Source organism: Ovis canadensis, chromosome 24, assembly GCF_042477335.2.
Source record: "Ovis canadensis isolate MfBH-ARS-UI-01 breed Bighorn chromosome 24, ARS-UI_OviCan_v2, whole genome shotgun sequence".
NCBI classification, from domain to species: domain Eukaryota; kingdom Metazoa; phylum Chordata; class Mammalia; order Artiodactyla; family Bovidae; genus Ovis; species Ovis canadensis.
In genome coordinates, this window is record NC_091268.1 from 27692745 (window position 1) to 27703584 (window position 10840).

The 10840-nt window shown below is 42.3% G+C and overlaps 1 non-coding gene across 1 annotated transcript; it reads right to left on the reverse strand.

Moving 5' to 3' along the window:
• Positions 1-4439: 4439 nt before the first annotated feature.
• On the reverse strand, positions 4440-4547 carry LOC138429803 (U6 spliceosomal RNA). Its single transcript, XR_011252893.1, has one exon. It is a non-coding gene; the product is annotated as a U6 spliceosomal RNA (small nuclear RNA).
• Between the last annotated feature and the right edge of the window lie 6293 nt (positions 4548-10840).

The following is a 10840-nucleotide window of genomic DNA, read 5'->3' on the forward strand; positions in this document are numbered from 1 at the left end:
CAGTGTAGGTATGGAGGTGTTTGATGAGCTCCTGTCGATTAATGTTCCCTGGAGCCAGGAGTTCTCTGATGTTCTCAGGATTTGGACTTAAGCCTCCTGCTTCTGGTTTTCAGTCTTATTTTTACAGTAGTCTCAAGACTTCTCCTTCTATACAGCACCATTGATGAAACACCTAGGTTATAGATGAAAAGTTTCTCCACAGTGAGGGACACTCAGAGAGGTTCACAGAGTTACATGGTGAAGAGAAGAGGGAGGAGGGAGTTAGAGGTGACCCGACTGAGATGAGGTGGGATCCAACGAGGAGAGAGCAAGTTAGCCAGTAATCACTTTCTTATGTGCGCTCCACAGTCTGGACCGCTCAGAGATGTTCATGGAGTTATACAGAGAAGAGAAGAGGGAGGAAGGAGACAGAGGTGGCCGGGAGGATAAAAGGGGGGAATGAAAAGGAGAGAGACAGATCCAGCCAGTAATCAGGTCCCTGAGTGTTCTCCACCATCTGGAACACACAGAGATTCACAGAGTTGAGTAGAGAAGAGAAGGGGGAGGGAGGAAACAGAGGTGACCTGGTGGAGAAAAAGAAGAGTCCAAAGGAGGAGAGAGCAGTCAAGCCAGTAAAAATGGGTACTGAAGATTGGATTTTTGAAGGTACAAAATTGATAACAAATACCAAAAAGCAAAGATTAAAAATCTAGAGTAGAGGTTGGAGTTTCAAAAATACAATATTAAAGAAAAGAAGAAGAAGAAGAAAAAGCAAAGTCACAAGAATTATATATATATATATATATATATATATATATATATATATATATATGAAGTTTGCTTTAAAAATAGGGTCTTTTTTTAAAGCAATAGTAGGTTATAAAAATGAAAATTAAAGGAGTAATAGAGGACTTAAAAATTTTTTAAGTTTATAAAAAAAGAAGAAAAAGAAAAGAATTTAAAAAATGATCATAAAAATAGTAAAGATATATCTAGGACTTTCTCTGGTGTTGTGGGCACTGTGGGGTCAGTTCATTTTTGGATAGTTCCTTGGTCTGGGTTATATTTCTCAAGATCTATAGGCCCCTTCCTATGTAGTTGGTACTAACGACAGGGTTTTAATCTATTGCACCTGTCACTTCCAAGGCAGTTCCCTCTGTTTTAGCTTCTTCTGTTTGCTGGTCTCTTCAGTGTCTGATTTCCGTCCTGACACAAGGCGGGGCAGTGGTGGATACTTTTTTTGGGCTCACTTGTTCAGTCACACTGTGGGGAGGGAGGGACGCTGTAAACAAATAACACTGGCGTGTGCTTGCAGTGTCTCAGCCACACTGGGCCTGCCTGCCCCCGCTCACAGCGCACACAGCTCAGGCTCTAGGTTGCTCTGCCGGGAACTGTCTGAGGCCAGCCCCGGGCTGCATACACCTCCCAGGTCTAAGCCACTCAGGCTCAGGCCCTCAGTTGGTCCTCAGAGGTGCAGACTCGGTTGGGCCTGTGTTTTGTGCCCTTCCTAGGTCCGAGTAGCTCAGGTGTTTGGCGAGCATGGTCGCTGCAACTTGTCGCCTCTCCCATCCCTGATGCTCAGTTTTCTGGGTGTACAACTGACGCACCTTCTCAGGCGGATGATGACTGTCCAGAACCCCAAGAAGTCTTAGTTAGCAAAGAAGCCTGTTTGCAGTTTGATAGTTAATGTCTCTCTGGGGCTGCTATTGCCCCCTTCCGGCCCTTCCGGCCCTTCTGGCCCTGGCTGCATGTCACCGGAGGGGGATGGTCTGCAATCGGCTAATTCTGTTCTGTCCTCTGTTCTGTGCACGGTCCTGGTGGTGTCTTATGTTACAGCTTTTCTCTTGGTAGCTATCCCACAGTCTGGTTTGCTAGCCCAAGTTAGTTCGCTCTGGTTACCCTCGGGGCATTCGGGCCCGATCCTTAAAAAGCAATGCAGCCCGCACCTCCCTGCCCAGTCCCCACTTGCTAGTGGCTGATGCAGGCATCTGCGCTGCTGGGGGAGTTACTGTTGGGCTCGTAATCTGTGGGGTTTAATTATTTATTTATTTTTCCTCCCTGTTATGTTGCCCTCTGTGCTTCCAAGGCTCACCACAGACTCGGCAGTGAGAGTGTTTCTGGTGTTTGGAAACTTCTCTCTTTTTAAGACTCCCTTCCCAGGACGGAGCTTCCTCCCTACCTCATTTGTCTCTCTTTTTGTCTTTTATATTTTTTCCTACCTCTTTTCAAAGACAATGAGCTGCTTTTCTGGGTGCCTGATGTCCTCTGCCAGCATTCAGAAGTTGTTTTGTGGAATTTACTCAGTGTTGAAATGTTCTTTTGATGAATTTGTGGGGGAGAAGTGGTCTCCCCATCCTATTCCTCCACCTTCTTAGGACCCCAATATATTACTTTTTAATCTCAGACATCATAGTATTAATTTTTAGAAGCTCAATTCGGTTTTTTTTAATATATCTTTCATTTCTCTAATAAACATGGGAGAGGGAGGAAGTACTAACTGTGTTACCTACAACAGACACAACCACTGCAACTATTACAAAACAACAAACCAGGTGGCCAAATGGAAAGAAGGATACACAGCAACTTCAATGAAGAACTTGCATAAGGATATTTCATATTTATACTGAAATCTTTCTCCTGTTGAAATCATGACATCTTAAGCAAAGAGTGGTGTTTCCTCTCACACCACAGTATTTCTCAAACTTTCTCAATGATAAGAATATCTTGGAGTATTTGTTAAAACAGATTCCTACACTTCAACTGAGTCTTACTGAATCAGTATTTCCTGGGGAAGAAATTGGGTAATCTCTAGACTTGACAAGTACTCTCATCATCATGGAAGTTTGAGAAACAGTATGTATGGATATGCAAGACCAGACGCCTCTAAATTGTTTCTTTCATAGAATCCGATCAGGAGCTAGGATTTCTGAACAAAATAAACAGAAATGTAGACTAGGTAACAACTACATGGAGAAGGCAATGGCACCCCACTCCAGTACTCTTGCCTGGAAAATCCCATGGACCGAGGAGCCTGGTGGGCTGCAGTCCATGGGGTCACTAAGAGTCGGACACAACTGAGTGACTTCACTTTCACTTTTCCCTTCCATACATTGGAGAAGGAAATGGCAACCCACTCCAGTGTTCTTGCCTGGAGAATCCCAGGGAAGGGGGAGTCTGGGTGGGCTGCCGTCTCTGGGGTCGCACAGAGTCGGACACGACTGAAGCCACTTAGCAGTAGCAGCAGCAACAACTACATACTCTAGAAAGGCTTCCTATGCCCATAATTACCTAAAGTTTAAAAAAAAAAAAACTTTCTCTTTCAATCATGGTTTTAACTTTAAAAGTTGTAGTTAATTAAACACAAGTACCAATTACTTTTGCTAGTATAGTGGACTGTTGACATTTAACTTTCTTGATTCTAACAATTTGTGAGTGGCTCTGAACATCTATCATTTGAAATGACCCATTTGTGAGTTTAAGGGACAACTGTTAGAACATCATGCCTCTGTAAATTGTAAATAGTGAGTGGACTTAGTGGACCACCACACACTGTTTTCCACTAGTAGTCAAGATTCAGTAATTCATGTGAGTTAAACGAAAAAGTTCTTCCCCCCACCCAATCCTTTCTCCCAAGAAATACAACTGCTAACGCTGGTTTAGAAGCAATGAGAAGAGATTAAAGGAATAATAACTTCTGGGCTTCTGTGGTGGCTCAGTGGTAAAGAATCCACCTGCCAGTGCAGGAGATGTGGGTTCAATCCCCAGCCAGGTAAGATCCCACATGCCCATGGAGCGACTAAGCTTGAGCACCTCAACCACTGAACTTGTGCTCTAGATCCTGGGAACCACAACCACTGAAGCCTGCACACCCTAGAGCCTGTGCCCCACAACAACAGAAGCCACCACAATGAGTAGCCCCTACACCACAATGAAGAGTAGCCCGTGCTCACTGAAACTAGAGAAAAGCCCAAGCAGCAGCAAAGACCCAGCACAGCCAAAAATAAACAAATAAATAGAAATTGTTTTTAAAATTTTAACAAAAAATAATAAAAATAAGCTTTATGGAAAAACCAACATGGTGGAATTTGAAAATGTGGGTCATTTATAAATTAATGTCTAGGGTGATATTCCCTAGGATGGGAGACTTTATCATAATTATATTTTAAAATGTTATAGAATGAGAAACTTCTAAGTGCAACTAGGCAACTTAAAAAATCATTTTCTATTGATTTTATTTTATTTTTTTTATTGTTCAGTATTTTTTTTCTATTTTTTTTTATTTTTTTTTCAGGTTTAGTTTTTCATTTTTTAAATTTTAAAATCTTTAATTCTTACATGTGTTCCCAAACATGAACCCCCCTCCCACCTCCCTCCCCACAACATCTCTCTGGTTCATCCCCATGCACCAGCCCCAAGCATGCTGCACCCTGCGTCAGACATGGAGTGGCGATTCAATTCTTAAAAATATGGAACGCTTCACGAATTTGCGTGTCATCCTTGCGCAGGGGCCATGCTAATCTTCTCTGTATCGTTCCAATTTTTAGTATATGTGCTGCCGAAGCGAGCACTCTATTGATTTTAAATCACTGCTTTGTTTAACCTTTTTTCCCCTTAGAATTCATTAGAATAATTTGTTCAACTGAACCAGGACTTCTGCACATCAAGACTAAGGTATTCTCATAAACAAACATAGCTGCAGTCCTTCTCAAGTGTCATCATTCTCAGGTGTCCAGAAACTCTTTCTTCTGCCAGGGGCTTTCATTTTCCAACTGAGAACACTGCTAGTGACATTCAAAAACTCTTCCTAAGCAACTAAATCTCTCTTGGATTTCTCATTAAAAATGTACACAAGTAAATGACCTTGGGCAAGTCATTTCACTTCTCTAAGATACAGTGTATTATCCATGAAAGAATGGGAAGAAGGGAGAAAAGAAATGGACTAGAACACAGTTACTAAGATAGGGCACTTATTTTATATTTATATTTAAAAACACTAAAGCCAGAGTGAAATACCTTGTATTTTAATACTAGATTCTCCATTCACTGTCTAAGAATCTTAAGGAAATTTCCTTAATCTTTCTAAGCCTCTATTTCCTTTAAAAGAGATTATCCTAGTGTCTGCAAGACAAGATTGTTGTAAAGAATTAAATGAGTTAATTGGTGTAAAACAATTAGCATAATACCTAGACCATGATTAGCCTTCAATCACTGTTACCTCTTATATTAACATATGACAATGAATTGCAGTACTAATAAAGGTAGTAATGGCGGTAGTAGCAAGCTGTTGAGAGTTTAGCTAAACTACTTCACAGTATCGCTGCCTTGGTACCCATTATATCTGGTTAAGTGGTCTGAAGGGACCTTCAACTGACACTAGCCGTCTCAGGGAAGCACAAGCCCCAGATAGCAGTCTGCAGAGCCACAAGCAAATGTACGTTGCTGATGTGCCTTTTCCAGTGTCCCTATGTTCACCCCTTTGATAATACCCCCATATGTGCATACTCAGTTGCTCAGTCATGTCTGACTCTTTGTGACTCCATGGATCTGTAGCCCACCAGGCTCCTTTGTCTATGAAATTTCCCAGGCAAGAATACTAGAGTGGGTTGCCATTTCCTTCTCCAGGGGATCTTTCCCACGCAGGGATCAAACCTCCATCTCTTGCATCTTCTAATTGGGAGGCAGGTTCTTTACCACTGCTTCACCTGGGAAACCCCAGCACCCCATGGTGCTTACCAAAATCCTTCTCTTTTGGTTTATATTGACCAAATATGCCCTTACCCCAAAAGAGCAGTTCTTTGTGTACCTCATTTTTTGAGGTGCATCTCATTGTTCTCCATCAAAGACCAAGAAGAGCTCCTGAGATGTAAACTGTGGTACAGGTAGTCATTTAAGTTTGTTGATTTGGGTCCAACATTATAAGCTCCTTAATTTCTTACCAGCTCTGTCTGTTAATACAATTTACAGCCATTTAAAAAATGAAACTATTATCTCTAGCAGGTAGATTAATAGACAGCAAATCATTTAGTCTGGTGCTTATGCAAATGTTTTTGTCTTCCTCTGGACAGAGTGACAAGGAGGGCGGGCGGTGACAGAGAGCTTGTTTTGATGATAATTCGACTGACTCTGTAGATCATCATAGTCCTCAAACCTGACTCACAAATTTAAAAATTGTAATCATAAATCACCCAAATCCAGAGCAATCATCCCCTCCTTGCTTTCTTCCTTTGCTCATTATACAAAGGTGTTTTTGCAGCATGACAATCACCATTCAGTATCCAGAAACCCTGTGATGGGTTCCTTTGGAAATCTTCCAGGAAAAGATTATCTCCTTGTGGTAAAAAGAAAAATATAAAAATTCAACAATTCTACTCTGACTGACTGACTTCCAGGATCATGTTCCCCTGGTTTGCAATAAAGATATGGATGTACTGACTTTGAGGCAGGAGAAATGTGGCTTCCAGGCTAAGCATTTAAAAGTGGCCTCCTGTTTATATTTCTTGAGGCACGGGATAGATAGGTTCTAGGTTATTAGACATTTATAGCTAGTCTCTTGTTTATACTTTGAGATGGAAATAACAACAGAAACAGGGTAAATATCTGGACTTTGTCTCCTGTGGACACTTGGCGATGACACTAATGGCAAGGGCAGAGAGGGGATAAAGTTGTTTGTGTAAAAGATCAAGAGGTCACATATTTCCCATCTTTGGGGCCAGGAAGACCTTCACTGCACATGCATAGAAACGCTTCTTAGAGGTCAAAAAGGGAGGGGATGCTAGGCCATAATAAAATGTCCTAACTCCCCCAAAGGCCCTTGAACTGAAATCCATCTTTGCTGAAGGATGCACACACACGTAGGAATGGTCTTGAAACAAATCAGCCATGGGGTCAAAGCAAAACAACTGGCCAGAGGAAAGCAAAGACCTGGAAGACTGCCAGCTTATGAATGATTCAAGCTTCCCCAAAGACATAAATGTCTCTCCAACTCACCCATGAGTCTGCCCACATGGACACCTTACTTTCCTCTACTTTCCATCTCCTTGTCAGAATTTTTTTTTTTCAAGGCAGAAAAGAACTGGGTCCCAGATTCTAGCCACAGGCCCTCATGGTTTAGTGGTTAGGACTTGGTGCTCTCACCGCCCTTCCCTTCAGGGAACAAAGGTCTTGCTTCAAGCTGCTGTTCATTGCAAGCTACTACTCTCTGCTGTGTGTCTGGAATCAACTTCACTGAGCAACTTCCTACTGCTTTTAACTGCATTTTTGAGAAGAAAAAATAAGCAGGTTTGTAGCATATTTTCCACAGTGTCAGTTAATGATATCACCTGCCTGGTTCGCATTGTTCTTTCTCTAAAGAATTAAAGGGATGGAGAGATAATAGCAGATTTGGAGCTAACTAGCTGCATCCACAAACTGCCTGTAGATGCTTATTAACTGTGTGACCTTAAGCAAAGTGATTAACCTTTTAAAATGGAAATGCCCCTGCTAGGTGCCACATTCCATCCATCAGCAATTCCCGTCCTTCCTAATGTCTCCAAAATATGTCTCAACTCTATTTCCTTTTTCCTATCTTCACAACCACCACTCCGGTGCAGCCCTCCATCGCCTTTTTACTGGTTTCTCTTAGCAGTTCCCACTCTGGTCTCCCACTTCCTCTCCTAAACTTCTAAGATCCAATTTCTACACAAAGTGATCTTCTAATCCTGCACCCAGTTCCAGTGTGTAGGGGGCTTCCACCACCATACCACCAATCAGTTCTCCAACACCAGCTGAATATACTACAATTCAACTCAATTCTGACACTATCTACCTGAATACAGTGTCAGATCCCACAGGTTAAGGACTCACTCTTACAAGACTGACTCCCCACCCCGAGAGGTCAATCAGTAGTTCAGGTTGTTCCCTCACCTTCTGGTCAAATGGTTATACAGACTGGCAGTTCCCATGACTTCCTCCTTGGGTTGATTAATTTTCTAAAGCAGCTCACAGAACTCTGAGAAGCATGTTACTTACTAGATCACTTATTTATTATAAAAGGATATAACTCAGGAACAGCCAGATGGAGGAGATGCCTAAGGCAAAGTATGTGGGACGGAGCACAGTTTCCAAGCCCTCTCCAGGGGACACTCACCCCAAAATGCCAATGTCTCCTGCAAATTATAAGCTCTCTAAACCCGGTCCTTTTGGGTTTTTATGGACGCTTCATTTCATAGACACAGTTGATTAAATCATTGGCTATTAGTAACTGAACTCCATCTCCAACTCCAGTTGAACTCCTTTCCATTCCCCAGAGGTCTGGGAGGGACTGAAAGTTCCAACTCTCTAATCATTTGGTTGGTTTCAGTGAGGACTAGTCATCACCCTTAGGTTCAGTCCAAATGTCTTCTCACTAACATAAGAAAAGATAGCTTGATCTCTCTCACCCCTTAGTAAATTCCAATGGTTTTAGGAGTTCTGCTGCTGCTGCTGCTAAGTCACTTCAGTGTCCGACTCTGTGCGATCCCATAGACAGGCTCCCCCATTCCTAGGATTCTCCATGCAAGAACACTGGAGTGGGTTGCCATTTCCTTCTTCAAAGCATGAAAGTGAAAAGTGAAAGTGAAGTCGCTCAGTCGTGTCTGACTCTTAGCGACCCCATGGACTGCAGCCTTCCAGGCTCCTCCATCCATGGGATTTTCCAGGCAAGAGTACTAGAGTGGGGTACCATTGCCTTCTCCTTAGGATCTCTGTACCTCCCAAAATGGGATGAAGACTAAATACATATTTTTTATTATGTATCACAATATCACAGATCTTAAAACAAATCAGATCATTTTTCTCCCCTGAATAAAATTACTTTTAGCTACTCATCTCCAAAACATCTTACCATGATTTCTGAGTCTCTGCTTCATCTGGCCCCTGCTTACCTCTCAGACTTCATTTTCTCCTTCCTTCTGCTTCCATCACACCAGTCTCATCTCTGTTCATCAAAAACAGAAGCACAAGTCTTTTTGACCTCCATGCCTTTGAACCAGTTGGTGGGTCTGCGTGGAATGCTTTCTCCAGACCTTAGGTGACTATTCCTTTCTATCCCCCACACTACTCAGGATAAATGTTGTTCTACACTATTTACAATAGCCAGGGCATGGAAACAACGTAAGTGTCCATCAACAGGTGAATGATAAAGATGCAGCACGTATGTATAATGGAGTATCACTCAGCCATAAGAAGGAATGAAATTAGGTCATTTGTAGAGAGATGTGGATGGAGCTAGGGTCTGTTATGCAGAGTGATGTAAGTCAGAAGGAGAAAAACAAATATTGTATGTTAACGCATGTATGTGGAATCTGGAAGAATGAACCTATTTGCAGGGAAGAAAGAGTGATGCAGATGTAGAGAATGGATGAGTGGAGAACATGGGGGGCAAGTAGGGGAGGGTGGGATGAATTGGGAGATTCAGATTGGCATATATACACTACCATGTGTAAAATGGATAGCAAGTGGGAAGCTGCGTAGAGCACAAGGAGCTCAGTTTGGTGCTCTGTGATGACCTAGATGGATGGGATAAGGGGGCCCACGGAATGATAGGGAGGTCCAAGAGGAAGGGGATATGTGTATACATACGGCTGATTCACTTCCTTGTACAGCAGAAACTAACACAACAGTGTAAAGCTTCAATAAATTCTAAACACTTCAATAAAAATAAACCATGTCACCTGTGCATAGCATTTTTTCATATCAATCTGTTGATTCCTCTCACAGAATGTATCACAAATTTCAAATATCTGTTTATTGTTGTCTGACTCTCCCACTAAACATACATGTCATGGGGGCAGGGATCAAGCATGTGTTAGTTACAGATGTATCTACTATGTAGCTTACTAGGCAGGGTCCTAAATGGCCCCCAAGATTCTTGTTCTCTGGGATACAAGGCCTGTATAATCCCTTCCCATGAATCTAGGCAGGTCTTAAGACTATGATGGGCCATCACTCTCATAAGGTTACACATATGGGAATGAGGAAGACACTTTGTAGAGACAATAAAAATCCCTAATCAGTAGTTAATCAAAAGGGAGATCATCCCAGGTAGACTGACCTTCAATCAAGTGAGTCCTTATATGATGTCAGAGAGATGAGAAGCAGCAGCAGTTGCTTGTCTAGTGTCTAAGAGGTCAGCTTCCATCTGGTAAGAAAAGGAGACAATGTGGCAAGGATTTGAGATTGGCCTCTGGGGGCTGAAAGTGATCCCCAGCTAACAGCTAACAAAGCAGACTTCAGCCATACAACCACAAAAAAATGAGTTCTGTCATCAACCAGTAAGCTTGGAAGAGCACAGCAAGCATCAGATGAGACTGAAGTCCCAGGGGACACCTAGATTTCAGCTAGATGAGACTCTGAGCAGAGGATAGAGCTAAGCCCAGATCACTGATCTACAGGAAGTGAGAAATAACAAGTGTGTTTGTTTAAGCCACTAAGTTTGTGGTAACTTCTGAAGTAGCTATAGAAAGCTGATACCAATAGCAAAGTTTGCCTGGCACACAGCAGGCCTGCAGTCATTACTACTGAATGAATGAATATCCAATTTTGCTTTTAAATGCTTCATGAAATTAGAGGGTATATTTAGACATGGCAAAGAAGGAAAATATGAGGAAATGAGCATGGAGAGGGGAAGATGTAAAAGGAAAGGAAGAAATCAAACATGGACAAATGCTCCATTGTTACTCCAAGGATGAGCGCTGTCCTGACATCTGAGCATATACAACCCATGACTTATCTGCCCCAATGTCCAGGATTGTTTGGAGAAGGAAATGATGGGGAAGTAGACGTGGAAAGATGGATTTCTGCTCACTGTAAATCGAAGAGGATTGTATTCCGAAGAACTAAACAG